This window comes from Centruroides vittatus, unplaced genomic scaffold (genome assembly GCF_030686945.1).
Source record: "Centruroides vittatus isolate TY-2023 unplaced genomic scaffold, ASM3068694v2 contig_375, whole genome shotgun sequence".
In the NCBI taxonomy this organism is placed as follows: domain Eukaryota; kingdom Metazoa; phylum Arthropoda; class Arachnida; order Scorpiones; family Buthidae; genus Centruroides; species Centruroides vittatus.
Window position 1 is genome coordinate 447,237 of NW_027122197.1, and position 25,373 is coordinate 472,609.

Consider the following 25,373-nt stretch of genomic DNA (forward strand, 5'->3'; position numbering starts at 1 on the left):
TTAAATTTTTGAAGGAGCAATTTCTTTTTTCATTTAAAAAAAAATCTATGTGACAATCATAATTGTATGATGACACTAGCACTTTTTAAAATTTATTTATATAATTTAATCATCACTTTAATTGCATTTAATATTTTTTACGTCACTTTAAAGTTAATTAAAGACTTTAAAATAATGAAAGTTACAGCATCTTTGTTAATTATTTAAAAAAAAAATTATATATTGTAATTAAATTATTAACATTTTCTAACGTTAATTTACTTTAAAACCATGCTTATTAATTACAAATAACAATTAAACTTAGTATCTTTACATAATTAATAACAATAATAAACGAACTGAATAAAGATAAATAACGTCTTAATCGAATTTTACAGGGGGATTTTTATTATGTTAAAATTAATAATTATATGCTGTACATCTGTATATATATATATATTTGAACAAACTTTAAATTTAATATTCGAAATATTTATAAGTATTAACAGAAACCAAACACTCATTACAATAAACCTAACATGGATCGCTTATCCTTTCGCTAATAACTGTTTATGTTAAATTTACTGTTAACTCCATTCGTATCTTATGTATTTACGCTTGTAATAAAGTCAACAATGTGTTAATCAATCAACAATGTGTAAAACATTAACCATAAATCGCCCTTAAGGTAGTAAAAGTGTCAAAAAATCATTCCAGAAAGGGGGAGAGAAGCATTTTTTTTTTTTTTTTTAAATAGGGGGAGGGCAAGAAGAGATTATAGTTGTAAATAATGACGTTAAAAGAAAGTTTCATATAACAACTCAATAATTTCTATCTGACAGCTTGCATTCTCTCCACAACTAATAAAACTAACCCACCACATAAATGGTATATAGCTTGAGTCAGTTGGAACACCATAAACTTATCCCACTTCTAACTACTCCTACTAAGGTGAGGTGCTAGAGAATTTTTTCCGGATAATTAGTTCTTTGAGTTAATTGCACGTGCAAACCCCTTTTCTATGTTCGCAAGGGAGTAATGAAATTTCTACATCAAATTTCAACAGCACCTAGGGGGTCTGTAATTTACTGTACCGGTTAAATGAATTAAGATTCGAGTAAAGTAAAACTTACGCCAGGTTTCTTGTTCCCAGTTATAAATAATCAACTCCATCGTGATTTATATTATTCACGACTTCATCGAGCGTTTGCACTCAGACACACACACACAAAAAAAAGTGTCTAAATCTTTGTTTTTTTAATGAAAAAAAAAAAGAAAAACCTTACTACTTATGAATTTTACATACTCCAGCTTATTAAAATGGATAGAATTTTCGGTTTGTTGATACATCTCGTAAATGTCTTCAATTATTTGTGTATTATAGAACGAGTTTTATATTTATTTTATTATAAAAGGAGAGAAACAATCGTGTAAAATTGTTTCTTCCCTATTAATAAATTAATTCTACCTTTTGCCAAAAGGGGTTTAAAGTTCAGATCTTTGTCCTCCCCATTTAATCATCCCTGTTAATTGAGTTAACTTAGAGAGGATTATTAAGCAGTAGTGTATTAAAAAAGGTCAAATGTACGTTTATAGAGGGCAATCTTGGAATTCAGTTGAGTTTCTACCTTATTATTTATACATAATTGGCATTAAAATCGTTTTTATATTATTATAATTTAAGTAATTTTAACTTTAATTAAAATTTTATTACATTAAAAATTGTCTTCACCCTGTGTTTTTCTTATATAACATAACATAAAATGAAACAAGAGAGTTACAATAGAAAGGTTTGTATACTTGTTCCATTTAAGAACAAGCAATAAGCTATTGGCAAAAGGTTCAGGTAACTATGTAATGCCTTCTCGCTTCCTTCCTACCATTTTACGTATGGAGAGACGTATCATAATCCACAATCCTCGCGAGACCAATACTATCAACTCAACTGCTACCGTTGGGTGAAGATAAAACTCGACCACCTCCCCCTCTTCCACTTTCTCATCAGAACGTCTCCAAACAGTACTCACCTTAATGGTCAGTCAGACCCACATCGTACTTCACTGACGGATGGCCGCTGGTGAAATCGTTTGGACACAATCGTAGAAAACTCAATTTCTACCAGCAAAGAAATTTGTGGCCCACCTTCTGATAACCAACGTCAAGAAAAACTTTAGAACTATACACGATTCTCTCCCTCTTTTCTTTCCTCCTCCTCCTCCTCCTTCTCCCTCTTTTCTTATTTTTGTCAGCGAGTAATGAACATGATTTGATTTCAGAAATAATCATTTGTATCTTTCTATAAAAATAACCATTTGTTTCTTCTTAGAAACAATGTTTTTTTGTCATCTTTTCCTCTTAGAAACAATACTCTTTTCCATTTTCTTTTTACTTCTTAGAAATTCTATAAAAGTTTGGCATATAAAAAAATTATAATCAATTTAAATAAAAATATATAAATTTAAGTTAAAATTAAATATATTCCGATCGATATAAACAAGTTTAAAAAAAATATATATATATATATATATATATATTCGAAAACTTCAAGAGACTGCTTAATTCCTAGCTATAAAGTATTACATGCAAATGGTTTCTTCTCCTCCTCTCCTTTCTTCTTCTATCTTCTTCTTCTCTAAGGAAATATTCTCAGAGGTAACCCATAAAAGTATCCATCTGAACTCGAAAAATACTTTTGCTATATATTTTTCCTTATTTAAGTTATCGCTCTCTAAGAATTGCACAGTAAGATGATCTTGTGGTTGTTCTGACGAGGTTAGAATATTCTCTTTAACAGCAAAAAAGAAGATGCGGAGTATTTTTCTCCCTCCTGAATATATTTTTGTGGATATTCTTTAAAAAAACACTTTTATTCTTTTAAATATTTAACATTATATACATGTATATAATATTATCATCATTTAATAGAAGTGATAAATATTAAAATTAGATAAGGGATATTTACACGGTTTTTTTATGTAGAAAAGAATATTAAAAACATTTTAACATTTTAAAACATAAATTATATTTTTAGAAGATTATTTAAAACAGAAAAAAAAACTTATTTTTTATTTTTTAAATTTTAATTTATACTTCGCATCTTAGGAGATTTATGCTCAGTTTTTTAAAGTTTGTCATTTATTATTTTATGTTTATTGGAGTAAATAATATTTAAATTAATAAATTATAAAAGGATTTGATATTTTAAAATGTAATAAACAATAATAGTATAAACGCTTCTCTGTAAATTAAATCTTCAGAAAATCGAATTTTTCGATTAAAAAGCAATGTTAAATATTAAAACAAGCGTAAGTATATTAATTATTTGTTGATTTTTTTATGCTTTTTTTAATTTAAATTATAAATATAATAATTAAATTTTAAATTTTAATTTATTTCCGAATTAATAATCTCGATTTAAAAATTGATTGCTTTAGTTCGAAAATATTTCTATACACTAAAACAAACTAAATTAAAAAATTTTAAATAATTTTATATTTTGTGTGAGCGTGAGTGTGAGCGAGCGAGTGTGAGTGTGAGCGTGAGTGAGCGAGCGAGTGTGAGTTTGAGTGTGAGCGAGCAAGTGTGAGTGTGAGCGAGCAAGTGTGAGTGTAAGCGAGTAGGTGAGACTGTGAGTGTGAGCAAGCGAATGAGCGTGTGATTGTAAGCGAGTGAGTGAAGGAGCGAGCGAGTGAGATTCAGTGTGAGTGAGCGGTGTATGCATATGTATATTACTTGTTTATTAAAATATAAAATTCGGGTTAATTAAGTTTAAATTTACATCTATTATATTGCACGACTAATAAGTGAATTTTCATGTAAATATAAAAATAAAATCGTTATTAACATATAAAATGCCTGGTGATCATAATTAAAGAGTAGGCGTTGAGAATTTTCTGTGGAAACAACCATTGAGCCAATCGCCATCAAATTTAGTATATATACTGTCGTGAGTATACGATTTCGATTTTCGGGAAAAATTTTTACCTCAAAATTCAGCCGCTAGAGAGAAATTTGGCGCTGCTGTACACATTAACGTTCACATTATATACGTTTTATAAACGAATTTCGGATATAAAAAGAGTCGTAAAACGTTCTTCACAATTCTTCGAACCAAGCAGTAATGCCAGCTCGGCACTTAAGAAATTTCGGCGTTAAAAAAAGCCGAAATTTGTTAGAAAATGCACGTAATGTGTATAATGCGTTATGGAGCAGTAGCGCCAAATTTCTTCCTGGCGTCTGAATTTTGAAATAAATATTTTTCCCGTAAATAAAATTCCTGCATACTCAGGAACGTATGTGCTTTCGTGTGTGGCTTTAATTTGCCCAGTAGTTCTTTGTAAAAACAGCTCTAAACACCTACCCGAATTATGGTCACCCTGTATATACGTCATATACAGTGCAATTACAAATTTAAGACACGCTTTTTATACATTTCCAAATTTAAAATTGGGGTGCTCTTAAATTACAGTTTCTTTTCTTCACTCTCCACTAGCTTATATGTAATAACAAACTCAGTTTATTTTGAATATATAATTTGTTTTCTCCTCAATAAATTCATCTAGTTTTATTTCTAATTATATTTATTCTAATTTATTTTTAAATTTAGTTCTAATTAACGTCCAATTTCTTCCTAATTATCCCCATTTTTAAGAAGGTTCGCATTTTAAAGTTTGTGTATTTTTAAATTATTGGCTTCAAAGGTATGTATATATTTATATTATTTTTTTTATATTTTTACTCCTTTTATAAATAAATATTTTAAAGCTATATTCACTTAAAATTTTACCTAAGAGAATATCTCTATATAAAACGTGTCTGAAATTCGAAATTCGATTTTTATATTTCATCTACATTAAAAAATATATATATAAATATATTTTATAGACTCTATAATAAAATATATCACTATAAAACTAAAATATAATTATATTTTGTGTATAAATATACTTTAAAAGCGGAGCTCTAGGGCATACTATTCTGGTGTTTCCTTGTTATTTAAATGATACATCAAGTAGCTATTATGGAAAAAATTCGACTATAAAATATAGAATATATTTAAAATTATTTCAAAATATAATTACAGCTGTGTCTCAAGCTTCTGATATAAGATATAAAGTTTATTTTAATAACTTATATTTTAAAGAATAATTAAAAATATATTATATACTTACTTTTTATATAGAAGCTATCTTTTAAAGTATTCTACAGTTAGCTTCTTATATTATTATATATTCTTTAGAAGTATTCTATAATAGAAAAGCTGTGATGGATCATCCTCAAACTTCTTCCTTTAAGAAGTCAGAAAAATAGAGAATAATCCATTATTATAAAAAATATATATTACGTTGAAGAATTTTGAAAATGCCTTCCGAGAAGATTATTTACGTCAGAATTTATACCCAATTTTTTATATATATTATTATTATTATTAATTTTATAATGAAGTTTAGAAAGTAACATTTCCATTATCGAGAGTAAAATCGTTAAATTTAACCTCAGATTCTATCAAGCACGATATTATACCCGACTTTAAATGTGTAAAGAAAAACAATAGAAGAAATTCAATTAATTGCATCAGACCAGAAAACTGTTACTTGGAAAGAAAGGAAGAAGGAAAAAAAAAGCGAAAAATTCTTTAACCCCTCAGGAAACAATTGTAAAGTTAATGAACGAATTCAATGACTTAAATACGTGATTCGAGTTGCACTTTTATCGCGTTACACACGCCTTTAAAAGTAATTTCTGTTGGTTTAACATGGTTAAAATATTCTTTTACACACGTTAAATTGTAAATTAATTTACCTTATAACATACAAAACCAAACTTTTAGTTCTGTTGAACCGAAATAAAATTTCAATTTGTGTGATTCCGTGATTGATGAAGATAATCGAAATCCGTATAAAGGATGGTCGGAAATGTGGTTGAAATATATATTTTTTTACACACGTTAAATTGTAAATTAATTTATCTTATAACATACAAAACCAAGCTTTTAGTGTGTTGGATCAAAATAGAATTTTAACAACTGACTTTATATAAGACGACGTGGTTTAATTTACGATGAAGAGTGAATGGTCCCGTGCATTTTTCCACTCGGAATGACATTTGGCAATACCTTTTTGCCTTTCGCAATTTTTAATAAACGGGCAAGAAACAAATGGAGCACCTTCTCTATCTCTTCTCCTTCTTGAGTTTCGATGGAAACTCTCTAGCAACCTTCTCTTTGAGTACTTTTGTATGGTCATTTGTCACAGGTTACGTCGTCTCGAATAAAATGGAAACTACTCGGAAAAAGCAAATCAATTCACTCGAATTATTCTTTGCCAGAAGAATCAAATTAAACTTTTCACTTTTATAACTATTTACCTTAAAAAATATATATATATATATATAATAAATTTATATATAAAATTTAATTTTTTTTCCTCTTTTAATTATTTAAAACGGTGGAAACTTTAACTTTTCTTTGTTTTTCCTTAAGTTTCCGCATCATCTTTAAAGATGCTATGCGTAAGGTATAACTTAAAGTAGTTCTTATATATTTATCTCTTTAAATAATTATATATATATATAACATTTTCGGCTTGTAAATATCGCAGGAAAATAGAAATATTGATACAGGTATGAAGTTTGAATCTTAAAGTTGAATTAATTATTAAATTCTCCTTCAAAATCTATGCGATAAATAAATAAACTCGAATATATATATTTTATCGTTGCTTATTGTTAATTTGGATACATCAAGTAATTTGGCAAGGCTGGAGAAATCCATTTAAGTGGTTTCCATCGAAGGAATGAAGAAACAAGATCTATTATGACATTCTTGTTCGGCAAAGACTTTGCAGTGATTCTGTCTGTGAGTGATGATGATCAAAATCCGTGTAAAGAATGGTCAGAAAAGGAAAAAAAAATGATAAGATTGTTTCCCAGACGTCAATATCTCTTTATTTGTTGAAGTATTTGATTTTGATATCATTATATGATTCCTGATGCTGTAGATAACTGCATCTTCATCATCTAATTGCGTTTGATTACGAATTCTGTGCCTTAATTTCGTTAATTTAATTTATTTTAAATTAAAAAACAGGATTAAATTTTTATATTTTCTACGCATATAGGCGTGATTTTCAACAGTGGAATGTTTAAAAAGAACTACTTTTCTTGAATAGTTTTCCAGCAAGAAAAAAAAAAAAAAGAAAGCGTATAAGGTTTATGGCTATATATTTAATACTACGATTTTCTTGAATTTTATCTATTTTCTTTCCAAAAAATTACCTCGGAGAATACTCAAGTCTATAATAGGTCCAAATAATCGCAGACGTTACGTTTCACTGAATCATTGAAAGTATTGGGAAAGCATATTTGAAGAAAGAAAAGGGTAAGAGAAGGGGGGATAAAAACTTGTGTGCAATTCGTTCTTTTCTTATGTATTAAAATTTTAATAATACAGTAGGCAATAAATAGAAAAAAAATATATATATATATAAAAAACAAAATAATAAAGTAAATATTTCAATAGAGTTTATACAAAACTTTTTAGATTGCTTAATATAGAGAAGGAATTTTTTTATTTTGTTTATCAACGGTTTAACGCGCTACTTATTGTGAAATATATCCTTAAAGAGAGACTTTTTTCTATAGTTTATAACTGAATAAAAACTACTAAAATTTCCGAGTAAATAACCTTCTAGTAAAAATTCTGTATCATTTATTATCAGAGCTAGTCATTTGCCATTTATTAAAAAATGAGAGAGACGAAGAAAGTAGAAGGAAGGGAGGAGGAAGAAGGATAAAAAAAAGATATAATAATAATAAAATAATAAAGATCAAGGTACAAACCTCTAGTTTCTAAATGGGAGTTTTGAACGCCCTGTATGTTTCTAAAGCAATTTGCCAAAAATACCACTCAACGTTAACTGAATGGCTGACAATAAAGCACAAAATTGTTAAATGTACCTCGCACCAGTCAAACACGTCTTCAGTACCGTGAAAATAAATAGGTTGGAGTTAGCTGAAGTAATGAGCTACGTCCTTGCTACAGGGCAATAAGGGCCAAGTTAAACTATAGTAGCATTAAAGGTTATAGTTTTCTGATCCTATTCTTCAACACGGAAACCTTGAGTTAATAAGATTATTAATAATACTATTAAAAATATTCTTATTGCCATGGGCGACGTCGACATAGACTTGGCGCCTTTCCAGATAAACTTCAAAATTATGGCCGTTGTTTGGTTGACCCAACTGACTTAATTCACTGCACAAACATACACATATAGACCAGATACCGTGAGTAGACATGGAGTCTTCATTAAGTCGCTATCAAAAGATTATTAATGGTTTGCTTGCTTTCTACATGAATGATACCCCTAACCTTGTTTCCACGACGTCCATTTTCTGAGAGGTGATGATTGCTATCTTGGCAATTTTTATACATTTTTATACACAAATAAAAAATCCCTTTTATTTACTTATTTATAAAGAAATAACTATTAACTTTTAAGAATTCTTCAATTATTTACGAGACTTATTAAAAGGATGTTCCTCTCTATCGACTGTTGACTTTCTTCCATATTTAATAAATCTTATGTGTATTTTTATAATTGAAGAACGTTTCTGGAATAAAATACGAAGAAAATTCTCTATAAAGACTCTACTTTCGGATAAAATATGGAAGAGAATCGACTCGAATTTAACCACCAAATTATACTAATACGAAAACAATAATATCGTAAATGTGCACATGATTGATTGTGGATCGATACAATTGAAACAAATTATAATACTATTAATAAAAAAATATATAGTATGGAATGCCAAGTATATCTTTTAAATATTCTGAATCGTTCAATGATTTCTCTTCCATTTATAAATGGAAAAAAAAGGATTTTATGGAGATTATATTGGATATATTATGGATTTTTATAACCAAAACAAAGTTTAAAAAAATTCTTACAGTATGTATATTTCAAAAGCTTCTCTTTTTAACTTAAAATGTCATACTAACAGAAGAAATAAAAGTTTTCAATGGCTTCACTTGGCACTTTAAAGAATTGACTGAATTACTTTGTTGCAATGCTTTTGTATCAAACAAACAACCTCCCCAGGGACTATAAACCTCTTGATTGTATCTCTTAATTCTATAAGAAACTTCTTACTATAATTTTACATCTTTATAGGCTACATAGTACTTATATATAATCTATATATATATATATATATATATATAATTATTTTTATCTCGCAGATTTAACGCTTTACATCTCCCACGTGATTTGATACTAAATGTACTTAAACTTTATCTATAAAAATACATAATTTAATAGTTTAAAAGATAGAATATTTAACTATAATTTACAAATTAATGAAAAAAATATATATATAAAGTACAAGTTAAGTATAACTTCCTGTCGTATACGTCGAACAAGAAGTAACTAACTTGTAGTATTAATTGATGTCTGTATATATGAGAGAGGCAAGATGTTTACTGTCCATGGAACAAGAATTAGGGGATTCCGGTATTAAGGGATACGATAAAAGCCTATTTTACAACGTCTTCACGATACCAATGGAGTATAGTAACCTTAGGGACCCATTCTTTCTTATCTAGTCTTACCTGTCACAAGATAACCAAGTGTGCCAAGAGTGGCGAAAATGGGACGTTACATCTGTTTATGGGGTCGTTTACTGATAATTATCTTAAACGAAGTATATACATTCCAATGGTGCAGAGAGGATGCCTCAAAAGTCCCATGCTTCTACCCTGTGTATATCTTCATTCACTTGAGACCTTTTTCAAAAATTCGACTTTATAACCATTATCTACGTTCTTTGCTTGATTAATACTCGTACTCTTTAAGTAATTTTCATAAATTTCTCTTCCCTTTATATTCCTTAATGGGAACTAAATAGATCGTTAATTTTATATTATATCGGATAAGAGAATATTTAAAACCTATTTAAAAATAATAATTTATCCTTTACGTATTCTTATTATTTAATAAATTATAATCAAAATGTAAATTCTAATTGCTAATTAATTAATATTTTGTTTTTAATTTTTACGTGGTAAATAATTTAAATATGCCAATTTCTTTGTCTGTCCTTAATCTCTAGAACAGAGTTAAATACATAAAAGTCGAGACCAAATAGGAAAGCTTACGGGCAGGAGACTCCGATTAACTATATACAAACTTCAGGCCGGAAGTCACATGATTTTAATTAAAACATTTTCTTCTGAATAGTTAGATGACCGGCATAACTATATTGTTAACAGGAAAAGTATGATGTACAGGGGCAAGACACTACTCACACACACACACACACACACACACACACACACAAAATGTCGTTATTTGGAGGTTATTCTATATTCTTTTTTGTTAAAATAGAAGAAAAATGGCGTTGTTGGGAGGTAGTCGTTATTGGAGGTTCGACTGTTTCTATTCTATTAATTTTCTTTAGACAAATTTTAATTTAAAAGATTAAACTTTATCTATATATAATTAATACAGTTATATATTTCAATCAAAATTAATTTGAATTACAAATACTCCTTTAATATATCTAAAAAAAAAATCGAAACATTCATTATTTCATTTACTTTAATTAATCACAATCGAATTTATAAACTAGTAAAGAAAGTTAATAAAAATTAATTTTAATTAATTAATTATTAATTGTAATTAATTTTATCGCTAAAGTTACTAAATATTAATTAATAAAACCATTCTATAACGTTAATATCGTAATTTATACATTACAAAATGACGCAAAATAACGAAAAAATAAATAAAATCTTTCCAAATTCAGAAAAAAATAAAATAAAATGAATAAATTGATGTAGATTGAGAAAGTACATCATGATAATAATTTTTTTTTTATTTTTAATATTTTATTTTTCTAAAATAAAAATTACTAAATTGTAGAAACGTAGAAATAAGAAAACAAATATAAATTTTTCAATAGGAAAATAAAATAAAATAAAAAAAATTGCTAGAAAGGAATTTGCATTTGAACAATTTCTTTTAAGCAATTCCATCTTTTAAATTGATCAAGTGATACAGTTTTTATTATTATTATTATTTTTTCTTCTAGTTTTCATGCGTTGAATATTTTATTTATATATAATATATATATATATATTGTGTGACTTCACTACAATAAATGAATGGCAAAAGCAGAAAATATACTTTAGAAAACATTCGAGTCAAATGGGTCATCACTGTTGAGGATTATCTTCACCACCATGGAAATCGTCGACCATTTACAATCGTAAATTTTATATTTATAGATTTATAACGAATTTTAACAGTTTCTAAAGTGGTTTCTTTAGAAGTATTTTAAGCCAATTCTTTGTTTATAATCGCTATCATTCTAAAGGACTTTTCTCTTAAACAACGTTCAGAAATGGGATTTTTAAACGTTTAAAGTTAATCTGTATAAATTAATTAATGACTTAATTAGTTTAAGCTGTGATAGATTATGATCTTCAGAGGCCTCTAGGTACAGAAGATTGGAGGCCCTTCTAAGTAATTTTACTTAATAATATCTAATCGTAGTTATAGAATTACTTATGATCCGCCTAGTAGGCAATCAAATACTGAGTTTTAAGATTGATTAGTAAAAAATTTTGATTTAAATTAGATACATTTTCTTAATTTTTATGTACGGTGGAACCTTCAATAACAGCTTTTTATTAACTTTAAATTAACTTTTTATATTATTTATTAAAAAAACCTTTTTAATGACTTATATAATCGTTTAATTAGATTTAATCTTATCGAGTCCTAACTTTGATTTAAGCTTAATATTTTGTTAAATAATGGACTAAAATAATTATTAATTTATTTAAATTGTTAAACTTTTATAAAGCATACAGAGCTGTAACTTTATACTTTAATTAACATATAACTCTCTCTATATATATATACACACACACACACCCAGTAAATTAATTATTCGAAGTGTAGACTCTATAAAGTATATATTTAATAATAAATTAACCTTTAATGAATAAAATATATGTTCAATTTACCTTAACGTATTTAAATATGTTTAATATTTGAAAAACAATTACTAAATTATTACAAAAAAAAAAGTTTTAAAGCATTTTACTGTAATATTCACCTATTGATAAGGCACTTATAATAGTTTTATTGTTATAATATTATAAAAAATATACTTATTAAAATGCATAGAAGCTTAAATATTATATTTACAGTTTATAAAAAGTTTTATTGATTACAATTATGTCCAGAAAATAAATATGAATTATTCACTTTTGGCTGAATTAATTGGAAATTTCAAAATGAAAATATTATTAATTTGTAATAAAATATATTATATTTAATTGAAACCCTTGAAATATTTAATTTAATATCTACAAAATCATTTTTAAATTATAATAAAGGAAGCATTTATAAGTCCTCCACGTTTCTTCAATTTAATGAATTTACTGAATAGATTTTTTTTTTAAATTTATTATTTTAAATAATTTAAAATATTATTTTATTCTCTTAAATATAATTGAATGAAGTAATAATTAATTTTTGTTTTTAATTGAATTTTTCAAAATTTAATAATATAGATTTATTTCTTGAATAAATATTTGTTAGACTGTTGTACTAAACTGCTATTGTAAATATTGACGCAATTAATGGTTTTTCTTTTTATTCCTTTCATATTTTTCTGAAAGAATCGTGAAATTATTTTAGTTTATTTGCACTTAATCTATGTTGTGTGGTTAGGTACATATTGTCTATTCGGTCGTATAATGTTATGCTTCACAGTTTTTAATATTACTTAATAACATAAGCTTAAGAGCCTAGTATAGGCGTTATGGTGTTCACAATGTCTTCCTCACCCCTCTGAAATAATTTCAGTTGGTTCTTTTTTGCAATTAGAGGCTCATGAGCGTGTGATATGGGCAATCATACCCATAGAAGTGAGCTTGAATGCGGGGTGCACAAACGTGTGACATGGATAATCATACCCATAGAAGTGAGCTTGAATGGGGGTGCACAAACGTGTGAAATAGATAATCGTAACCGTAGAAGAGAGCGCATAAGCGTGTAATATGAGCAATCATGCCACAGAAATGCACGTGATTACTAGGAAGATTCTGTTATCAACACGAAAGGGCACAAAGGTTAGTCACCTGTTTAAGTGACTAACTTTTGTGCCCTTTCGTGTTGATCTTTATGAGAAATTCCTTTAATTGTCGACTTAATGGTGTATTTTCTGTATATTGAAAGCAATATTTACGTTGCTGATTGCATTACGATATTGAAGACACAAAACTCAAGGGAATGGCCATGACGTTGTGATATCCTAGTATTATCTTCTATACTGAGATTACGTGTATAATTTATTTTACGGATTTTTCTAACTATATAATTATAAAGTTATGTAATATATAATTATATATTAATTAATTATGTAGTTTAGCATTAATCCACGATTGTGCGAATGTGTGAAAATTATATATACTTTCACGTAACCTTCAATTAATTTCGTAACTTGGTTTATTACATTTGAATTAAACAAGCATTTATATAATTGTAGATGCGACTAGACCCAAATATACACCATAACCTTGGCCAAAATGTAGCCATACATTCGATTAAGTTAAACTTTGTGGTTACATCTGTGTTAATTTATATATTGAATAAATGCATGCAGTTATATCGTAAATACAGGTATTTTTGTCGTAAAATATTCATAATTTTATGTAAAAGTAATAATTTTAATACTTATGCTAGCATATATTATTATTATTATTATTAGAGGATAGAGTCTACTCACATGTCTAGGATGAAGAAAGGAAAAGGATGAGGTGGATAAGTTAAAAGATAAAAAGAGTGTTAGCATATATTTTAATGTCACATATAAATAATTAATCGTATGAGTTAATTATATATTAAAATAATTAAAATATTTTTAAACGTAGCGAATTTCTCTTATTAATATAATTTTAAAACGATTCTGCATTCCTGAGTATCAATTTCAATACGAAAATGATCTCATCGTTATCTTGAAAAGCTTATTATTATTAGAATTTCGAGTAGATTTTATGTTAATTTATATTAAGTTAGGCTCTATTTAAACATGAATTAAAAGGATATATAACATTTATACATCAATGTAAATTTCACATTGAATGAGACAATTTTGGAAAATGTGAAGACTTGGCGGAACTGGAATTCCTTTGATCTGAGAGAGTACTTAAGAGAATCTCTTTAAACCTTTACTTTAATGATATCAAATATCTTTGCCCATTGCTTGTTATCTAAATCGTCTGGCGAGAGGTTTTCACAGAAACTGACTCGACAACTAGCTTGTTGTAAACGACCAGTCAATTGCTTAGATGCCCTTTTGTGTTAGTGAGGTGCACACAATGAGATTCGAGTTGAAACCTTGGAACAATTGATTAGACTTAATGCCATAGACGAACTTGAAAGAAAGGATCTCTTTAGCACCCTCCTTTTGTTAAAAATTGTTGTAAATTTTCTACCTGTTAATTTACACAAGATTTGAAATTTATTTAAAAACCCAGAAAATTCTACGTAAAATAAGTAATTTGAAAAATAAGAAAAAAATCTGTAAATCTGGTTTGTAATTACCGACATTTATTAAGGGAAAAATGGTTGAAAAGATGAAGAAACGAGAGGACGACGAACCACAGATGACTTGTCAATAGAACTTGGCGCCATATTGTCGAAAGTGTGGTTTCGTTCTGCGAAAATTCTAAGCATAAATGCTTCTAATTCACAACGAAAATGCTATTGATTGATAAGGATATCTCTTCAGAGCATTTGCCAAGAGTAAAATTTTAATTTAATAACACGAAGATAATGGATACACTTCCAACAACCTCTTTTTTTTAATATATATATTTATTTTTATCCCCTAAATTTTATTGATAAAATCGAATTTTAATAAAGAAAATATATAAATATTATTGGTATTATCATTACAGATAAAAATAACGATAATTTTTATTACTTAAGAGGCAGTAAATTAAGACATAGAAGTACAGTATATTCCTATAAAGTCATGGTCAATAAATAATGGCTCCTTTACAAAAATTCAATTTTAATTAAAAAGACGTTGTTGATGATGAAAATATAAACGAGGACCGTTATTAAACAACGATTTTTTGACAATATTTAATATTTTTATAACATTAAATCGTGATTTGTAAGGGCGTTTACTTATAATAGGTAACAATTTACCTTCCGGTGTCATAACTTTCATTATTTGTTTCATGTTAGGTTGGTGACGCCCTTCGTTACAATTCCCTTGTTTTCTGCTTTTGTTGTTTGTAAAGAATTACTTGATTAAGTAAGGAATTTATAATTATTTCGCTCGTAGTTTTCATCAACAGTTTAAGCACATAATGTCCTACGGTATCGATTGTTTCATTTCGAACAGAGATCCAGTTAAAATTATACCTGAATGATGACTTCATTTCTATCATTAATTAATGCAGAATTATTTCGGGAAATTGCTTTCCTTTTGTGTATTAATAACAATGGAAAAACATATTTTTCAAACCGATTTAATTAATTAAGAAAATTACGAATACGTCGGTACTGAAAGGTAAATAAGCAAAACTTAAGTAGATAAAGCGTTTAATTTAATCCGCAACAAAATACTTTTAAAAAGTGCTGTACTATAAAAGTCGTAGGTTCGATTCCCATCCGAACAAACGACTAAAAATAAAAACTAGCTAAATTAAGAAGCCCGCAAAAAGAAAACTTTAACTTTACTTGGCTTCTTTACTCGTTTATTCGGAAGGGAACGAACCCACAACTTAAATATTTAAAGCATTTAACGTATGATAAAAGTCGTGGGTTCGAGTCATAGGGAAGAAGCCAAGTGAAGTTAAGAAAAAAAAAAAAAAACTCAATTTTAACATTAAATGTCTTTAATAAGTTTTAGACATTCCCTTTTAAGATTTATATTAAAATCTTCTAAATGTAATAAATAAAATAATTAAAATTATTATTTTTTAAAGTATCAAATATCTAATTAAATTTTTCGAATAGCGTAAAATGATTTTAAGTGATGAAACATTAAACTGTCTTTTAAATTAATCATTCTGTCTTAAGTGATAACCAGTATACTTGATTTATAATTTTCTTGCTTAGTTATAAAAAAGTGTAGTTTTATAGTAAAAAAAATAACTTTTTTTATGCAGATTTTCTTTTGTAAAAATCATAAATTTTCGTACAACACCATGATCATTCATTATATACCAGTTTATATATAAATATATGTTGTACATTCTCAAGTTTAACATGTTTTCCAAGTAAGAGGATCAAAGATTAATGGATCTTGAGTTTATTATCATGTTTATTTTTATATAAAAATTATAATTTTTAAGAAAAATATTTAATTTACGATCTAAATAAATTTTAACTTTTATTACCATATTTAAATTTTTTTAAATTAAAAATTAAAAAAAAAATATTCTATTTTAGTCATCCAGTAAATAACATTATATTTATTTTATTAAATTTATATACATTAATTTTACTTTATTATTTTTCTACAAAATAATTTTATTTATTTATATCTGAATTTATTTATTATATTCTAATGAAATTTGTTAAAAATTAAAGGATTTATCATCTTAAATTTGTTGATGAAAACTTTATTTTCTTCATAAATAATTTATTATTTTAAATTTCTTGTTTTATTATATAATAAATACTCTTAGAAATATATATATATATAATTTTTATTTAGATTATTTGTATTTAATTAACGTTTATATGAACGATCCGAAACAACACTTAAATGTTTAGAAATTACGCTACGTCAGAAAGGTCTTGGGTTCGGTTTTTCTTACTTTTCTGTTATATTTTATTAATATTTTAAACTAGAATTAAACTTATTGAATGTTATATATTGATTTTTCTATATATATAAGTTCGATAATTTATATTAAATTAACTTCTCTTCAGCTGTTAAAACAGTATTTCTTTTCGTGCGATCCAAACCTAGTACTTAAATATCTAGAGAATTTGATATGTTAGAAAGATTATGGGTTTGATTCTTCTAATGTTTCTATATAAAAACACCAAATAAATATTTATTCCGGCGGAGTACAAACCCATGACTTAAATATTTAAGTCGTTTAGTAGACGAGAAAGGTCGTGGGTTCGGTTCTTATTTTTCTATTACTTCTTGTTAATGTTTTAAATTATAATATTCCAGGATGTTACCCACTAATTAAACAGTAATCCTACATTAAAAAAACAAATTTTTATTTAATTTTTATACATAAATACTTATAAATAATAATAATAATATAATGATAGAATATTCATTAAAGTATTTTTTTAAAAGTTCATTAAAGAAAATACATCAAGTATTACTTTTAATATATATATATAAACTAAGTAGAGTATTATTATGAAAAATGAGATTTTCATTTTATAAGCCAAATATTTAATGGTCATTAAATTTCACTTAACAGGTTACTTTACTAAAACCATTACTGTAATTTATAATTTTTGAAAATTATTTTCTCGTCATTTTACTTCATCCAATAAATTACCATCCTTAGTTAAACCTATAAATAATTTTTAAAACAATTTTCAAAAAGCGAGAATAATCAAGAATATATTTCTCTCGAATTATTTTTATTATTAATTTCTATTTTTTTCTCTTAATCGATTATAAAATTAACTTAAAATTGAAGAAGTTAAATTCGATATCACGAATCTCCATACAAATTTATTGTTCACTCAAATATTTATTGAACTGGGCGAGAGAAAGAGAAAGAGAGAAAGAGAAGATGGAGAGAAGATGGAGAGCGAGAGTGAGGGAGGGGGTAAGAAAAGTTATAGGAAAATTAAAAATTCGCTTCTTAAAAAATAACAGAGCAACGTTTTAATATAGGAGAGTTCGCCACCTTTGTTTACACATTCTAGAAACACTACTATAAAATCTAATAACCTGTACGACGTTCACCTCCGGGGAGATGTTGCCAAGCAACCCGAAAAGATGTTTTCACTGTCGCTATAGCAAGATGAGGGTTGATGTTATTTTAGAAAAATGTTCACTCCATATGATTGTAGACGATTGAAATTCAAGAACTCGCTAATGAAAACAAAACACCTGTATTAAAACAAGAATCTCTCTCTCTCTCTCTCTCTCTCTATAATTAATTTATATATATGTATATATATATAAGTAACTAAATTATCCTGAAGCTATCTTCTACTTGAATCATACGCGATATTTTATATTTAAAACTTCTTCAAATTGTATATAAATATATACGAATTAAACTTTAAATACTATATAAAAGTATCTTCATCTTTGGATAATATTCGTTAATTTGTATCTCTCTGTTAATCAATCGATTTAATTTATTTTAAACAATTTTTTTAAATTTTATTTTTATGTACGTATAATTTTTAAATGATAAATAAATTTTTAATTGAGATAAGATAAATTGAACCTTGTAGAAAAAAAAAAGATAAGGAAGATGAGGATGCAATTTAAGTGCGATATAATAAAACTATCTTATTCTATAAAAATAATTATTTTTAATTATACATGAAATTTTCTTTATAAAATTTTATACGTTTTAGTGTTAAAATTTTATTATAAAATACAGAAAAACAATTTTTTTTAAATATTTTAAACGAAGATGAAGAAGAGAAAGACGTAATTTCACTTTGATAAAAAGTATTTAAAATAAATAATATGTAAAATTTTAATATATTTGTATTTAAAATTTTATTATAAACTATATCAATTTCTTTTAATGATTTAAAATTTAACAAATTTTAAAGATAAAATAAAAATGTAATTATATTTGTATACCCTATAGAATAAAATTATAAAAATTTTATAAAAGTAATTGATAAATTTTATACATTATACAATAAAAATTTAAGTGTAAAATATTTTTAAAGATTAAATATAGTAAATGACGATGTAAATAAAACTTCGATGTAACGAAATTTAGTTTTATATTATACTATTATTTACTATTATTTTACTTTACACTATTTTGTGTACATAATTTTACTTTACACTATTTTGTGTACATAATTTTATTTTACATTATTTTGTGTACATAATTTTACTTTACACTATTTTGTGTACATAATTTTACTTTACACTATTTTGTGTACATAATTTTATTTTACATTATTTTGTGTACATAATTTTATTTTACATTATTTTGTGTACATAATTTTACTTTACACTATTTTGTGTACATAATTTTACTTTACACTATTTTGTGTACATAATTTTATTTTACATTATTTTGTGTACATAATTTTACTTTACACTATTTTGTGTACATAATTTTACTTTACACTATTTTGTGTACATAATTTTACTTTACACTATTTTGTGTACATAATTTTATTTTACATTATTTTGTGTACATAATTTTACACTATTTTGTGTACATAATTTTACTTTACATTATTTTATACTATAAAAATAGAATAAAGTAAATCCTAATACACTTTATACGTTATAACATAAGAATTTTCCAATAAAATATAACAAAAAAAAAATTGAACGAATTTTAAGGGAAATCATCTCGAGCATCTGACAGAGAAATTAATTTTAAAAAATACGTCGCAATACCCAGCATTTTTGTATGATAATTTCTGTTTACCAACGAATTTTTTAGGTCATTATCTTTATTTATTTATTTATTTATTTATTGTTGTTATTTTGGGGTGAAATGGGATACCCCTCTGTTGCTTTCAACTGGATAAGTTATAAGGGCGACGACACTAACCATTTGGATTTATCGGCTTTCTCAGGACAACGTAATTAACGTCTAAATGAAGTAGGAAGTGAAAATCTGGGATTAGATAAATGCTTTCTACTGAAAATGAATGTTTGTCCTCCCTTAATGAACAACATCCACGAAATATTACAATAGCGACGAAAATCATTCGCCTGTTTTACAAATGTATTGTCAATCAACCTTCCATTTACTTAGATTCATGACGATTCGAGTACATTTATATTGTTTAATTTAACAATTTCTTTAACCTATCTAATCTTTGATGTAATTATTATATTTAGGAAAAAATAAATGTAAATAAAATTTTGACTTTATTTTATATTTTCTACTACTTAAGAAATTCTAAAAGCTTACTGACTGTTTAATTACAACTTAACGTCTACTTGTCTTCGCTCAGTAAACAGAATTTATACTTATGAGAACTTTAATAAACATGTTTAAATATGTTCATACTACATTTTAATTATGTTTAAGTTAATTATCTATTTAATTATTTTTTAAATATATCTTTAAAACGTTAATAAAAATAATATATTTTTTTAACGTTTCATTAATATAACATTAATGATCAAAATTAAAGTAATTCACTTTGTTAACATTTTTACAAATATGTAAACAAAATGTGTTTAAAACTTAAATTTTTTTACAATTTAAAATATAATTTTAATTACGTTATTTTTAAAAAAATTAATTGTTATTTATTTAACAAGCAGAAATACATATTTTTGTTTTTATTATTCTATATTTTTATTTGTTTGTATCTGATAATTAAATAATTTTATAATTAAATTCTATTTCTTTTAAAGGAAATTTTGCATTTTTTTGACATAGAATATTTTTTTTTTATAAAATGAATTTAATAACAATTTATTTTATAAAATTAAAACATGTAACCAGAGCATTAAAACTTAATTTTTAACCATTTAAAAATTTAATTGTGTCTCATTTAATAAGCTAAAAATAAATAACAATAATAATAATTAAAACTGAACTTTTAGAATTTATTATATACATATATATTTCTTTTTACATGTTTATATTTAATAATAAAATAATTTTTCTTATTTTACGGCATAAAATTCAATAAATGAATCCACAAATCCTGAGCTGTACGTATGTATTTTCTTTGTTTATATACACGATAACCGAATTTACATTTAATTTAACGAATGAAAATACTCGATCATCTTTTATTAATTTTATATTTATGAAATGTATAAAGATATTTTTTAATATAAAAAAGATACGAGCACTTAAATCAATCTTTCCAGTTACATAAACTAGAATTTCTGTTACAAAATGTAAATAAAATTAACGAAAGAGGAATTTTTGAAAGTAATTAATTTCTTAATAATAATTACAAATATCTTAATAAATTACTCCAAGCGATTTATTTCTTATTAACAATTACTCCTATGTTAATTACAAATAATTGAAACCTTAATTGAATTAAAAATGCGGTTTACGCTTAAAAGTAATTTATAAAAATATTAGGATGAAGTGATTTTTTTTAAGGAGGAGAAGAGTGAGAGAGAGAGAAGAAAAAAAGGAGTTTTTACATTGAAAAATAGGAGGAATCGATCCAATCTTTTAGGTCACAGGCAAGGAGACTTAAAAACCAAAGTAAGAAAAACGTTGCAAGAAGTCAAATAGGTAAAGATGCAGAGCAGTCGTTGCACGCTGTCACCAGAAATCCAGCAACGTACGACCGTTTAGAACGATGATTTGTATCCAACTATCCATATTTATCAGGGAGGGAGTGGAGAGGCTGTGGCGTAGCGCCCTCCAACGGTTGATCCATCAGTTAGACGAGCGGCGGACGGGGAGTAAGGCGCGCAATCCACTGCGGGTGGGAATACTGTTATACAAGAGTTGATATCCGAATAACTAACATCACTACCAATGAATTTAAACGTAAGTAATGTTAATCTTACTCATCTCTGTCGGAAAAAATCCCTACGATATCGTCTACGTCGTGTCGTGTGTCGAGAGGTGTAAAGGTTCCTGCATCCACTATTGGATATCGGTCTACCTTATAACGTGTAGTAAGCGATTTTTTTGTAATATAAATAAAATACGTAAACAACACTTCACAGTAGATATTACCATTTCCTTATTAATGTTTACTCTTTACTGGGTGCTTTGTTTCTTGTATTGATTCATCACCATTCATCCTACAACTTTTCCTACTTATGGATAACATTCGGGACATGCGCGTTTGTAAAATGGTCCTTATTGTGGTCAACGAATTTACCATCCTGCTTACAATTTTTCTTTTGTTTTATATATATATATATATATTTCTTTATTTTTAAACCTCTGTCGCGTGTTTGTCTACATCTAACACTGGTTAGAAGAAAGATAAAGGAAGTGGAAGAGGGTGGAATACTACTAAAAAAGGGATAAAGGAGAGGATAGAAGAAATACACGTTTCCTGAAAAGGATAATCGCATTTTTATAATGTTCAATTTTTGAAGTGTTGCCGCTTTGCTGTGTTATTTTTCCCTTGGTTATTATGATTTTTCATTTCTTTGGCCAAATCCTCTCTCTCTCTCTCTCTCTCTCTCTCTCTCTCTCTCTCTGTTAGTGTGAAACACGTGAGTCCCGAATTGGATCGAATCCAACATTGCTGACGTCAGGTACACGTGTTGACCCCTTCGAGTGGTTTCTGCACTTTAAGTGAACGGCGGTACGCTCGAGGACTTAGTTTATTTGCTTTTACTTCCCATCTAAAAATCAATTAAATATTAAGTTTTGATAAAAATTCGACGGAAAAATATGAAAATATTGACCCAATCTTTTATGAGTGGAAACAAGTTTGCTTGCCACAAACGTTAAACACGTTTTTATCATCACAAAATTAAGTTTATTACGTGTGTAGTGGCTCCATATATTGCCTTGAAAATTAGAAATTTTCTGTATGTCTGTCCATTGTTCGTAAATTCTCCCCAACTTATCAGTAAGTCTGTTTGTCTTCCGGTACATTTTTAAAACTGAATGTTGCAGTTAATCACAAAGATGTTTAATTTAGATAAGGTTTAGGTTAGAACTTAGAACATCAAACTCTGTATTCAAACTGTAAATTTAATTATACTTTTTATATTGAATTTAATCTCTTAAAATTCCCAGGTTAGTAGACATTTCTATATACAACAATTAAACTTCCTTTGTAATAATTATAATAATAATAATTGTTAATTAATACTAAATAGGTTCTTCTATTAATGAAGAAAAACTGAATAAATCATTTTTGTTAATTAATTTTAATTGTTATAAGCGCTTTATTACACTTAAATTTTCAAGTTTTAATAGGAAAATTCTTAATTGATGTGTTTATAAGCTGTTAATCTTGAAAATTTATATTTAAAAAAAAAAATACACGAAAAGTTCATATTCTTTTACTTGTTTTCATAGTAACAGATGTATATTTACAGAATATAGATGAAGTGTTTAGGAGGGAAAGAAAACCTTCGATAACAATCAACAATAGGAGCTTAATATCACTAGCTTTATTGTATTTTTAGATATTTTTTTAAGGGAAAGAAAGGAGAAACTGTCGAAGTTTTTGCTCTTTCGTTTCCAGAAAACAGCACTCTGAAAAGAATCAGCACTTTCTGAACACTTCAGTTTCTTCCTTGTTAGATTTACCGTTTCCAAATCCTATTTGAAAGAAATATAAGTAGTATAGAAAATTGGATAGTAGGATCTGTAAAAAAAATTTATTGCTATCAACTCGTAATATTGATACATTAAAATAATAACAATCCTGTTATTGTTTATTACATATTCACATACAACTCCACGTTTTATCCCTGATAAATATGATGCTCTCACGTGCGAAAGGATGATGCTGGATTAGTGTCGATCACGTTTTTTTTTTTTTTTTTTTTGTTAATAAGTTATGAGTGCACTTATATAGTTATTCCTGTTATCTATGGGTGTATTAATACGTTAATACGTTTTATATTATTTTATAAAAAGCATATAATCATAGATAAAAGACGGTTAGATTAGTGTTTAATTTGGTTTTGTGTATTGTTTCTTAATGTTTATAATTAAATTATTCATTATTTTGAATAAAGTGAACGGTGTTTAATCGAATATTTTTTAGTCTTTTTACGGAGAAAACTTTCGTGAATGGCGAATTTTATGTAAAACGTGATCATTAGATTCCCTGTGTAATTATATCAAAACTGAGATTATTTTCCATTATGGAAAATATCTAGAGGTGTAATCATCATCCGGAAGAGAAAACATTTTACTGAAGTTACGTTATCCTTTCATTGTACTTTCCTCCTTTTTCTTTTTTCTATTCTTTATCTCTCACTCTTGCGTTTCATCGAAGTTTCGTGAGCGTTTAAACCTCCATAACCCAATCTTCAGCAGGTGGCCAATTTCCAACAGAATCATTGCCTCATTTTAACTTAACTGCCTACCAAGGAGTATTACAGATGTGGTTATCGTTACATATTTGATTGATGCCACAAAACACACGGAAATTATGGTCGGAAATTAGACTCATCGATCTCTTACCATATATATATATATATATATATATATATCAGGAAGATTGTTGAGGAGGGGGGGAGAGAGAAAAATAAATAATCACGATTTCTACCCGTATCATTCTGTTAATGATGTTTGTGGCATACGCCCTTTGAGAAAGAACCTCTTCCTCCTGGGATCATGGGTAATCAATGATATTCGATTTTTACACATCCCCAGACTAACCGATTGTGTAATAGTTTCGACAGTTTCTTCGATAGATTTTTCCAACTTTAAAATTCTTTGGATTTTATCTGTTCTTTATCCGTTTCTTCTCCTGTTTATCCCGTTATAAATTGGAGGAAATGTTAAAGTCGAAGGCGTTTACTGATCCAAGTGCAACAACCGCTTCAAATCTCTTCTGTGTGGTTTTCAATGCACCTCTATACCTTTAAAGGATCACAATAATAATAATATAAAACGAATCGATAATATAAATAAGAAAAATTCTACGTTAAAACAGTAAAAATCGATAAATATAACACACGTAATCAACGTGATAACTTAACAAATCTTACTTTAAAATTTAAATATATTCAAGAATTTTATTCATAGAACGTCTCCGGGTATTCTCTAATGTTATTTTACTTAAAAGTTGTTAAATATTTCTTTAATTTATTTAAATAAAATTTAAATAACTAAATATTTACTTTAGTACATTTATTATCACTAGAATATTGTAAACAACATTATGGCAATAATAAATTTATTTAAGAGAGAAAGTTCTTAGTGCTTATATATATATATATATTATTTATAATCATATAGACTAGTAAAATATTAGAATTAATGAAGAAAAATAGCACGAATCTAACTATTAAATTGCACACTAATGTACTTGAAACTGTAATAAATGATTCTTTTCTTTTATTAAACAAAGATTTGAAAATATAAATGGGCATCATTTATCCTGATGTTCCTTTTTTTTCATTTGTAAAGACAATACAAAAGAAAAAAAATTCTTCTAATCTCTGCTGATTTCACGTAATTATAAGGAGCATTTTATCTCTTTCTCTAAGAATTTTTAAATAATATACATAGCTTAACATTGATT

General features: G+C 26.5%; 1 protein-coding gene across 2 annotated transcripts in view; it reads left to right on the forward strand.

The window, feature by feature from the left end:
- Nucleotides 1-25,373, forward strand: part of LOC136975555 (leucine-rich repeat-containing protein 24-like) — a 253,269-nt gene that overhangs the window by 103,886 nt on the left and 124,010 nt on the right. The window contains exon 1 of one of the 2 annotated variants that reach the window (XM_067270627.1): nt 21,561-21,688. The exons of the other annotated variant lie outside the window; for it this stretch is intronic. The gene's annotated coding sequence lies outside the window, so the exon portion shown is untranslated. Of the gene's footprint in view, nt 1-21,560; nt 21,689-25,373 lie in introns of those variants that run through there. 2 annotated transcript variants of the gene reach the window in all.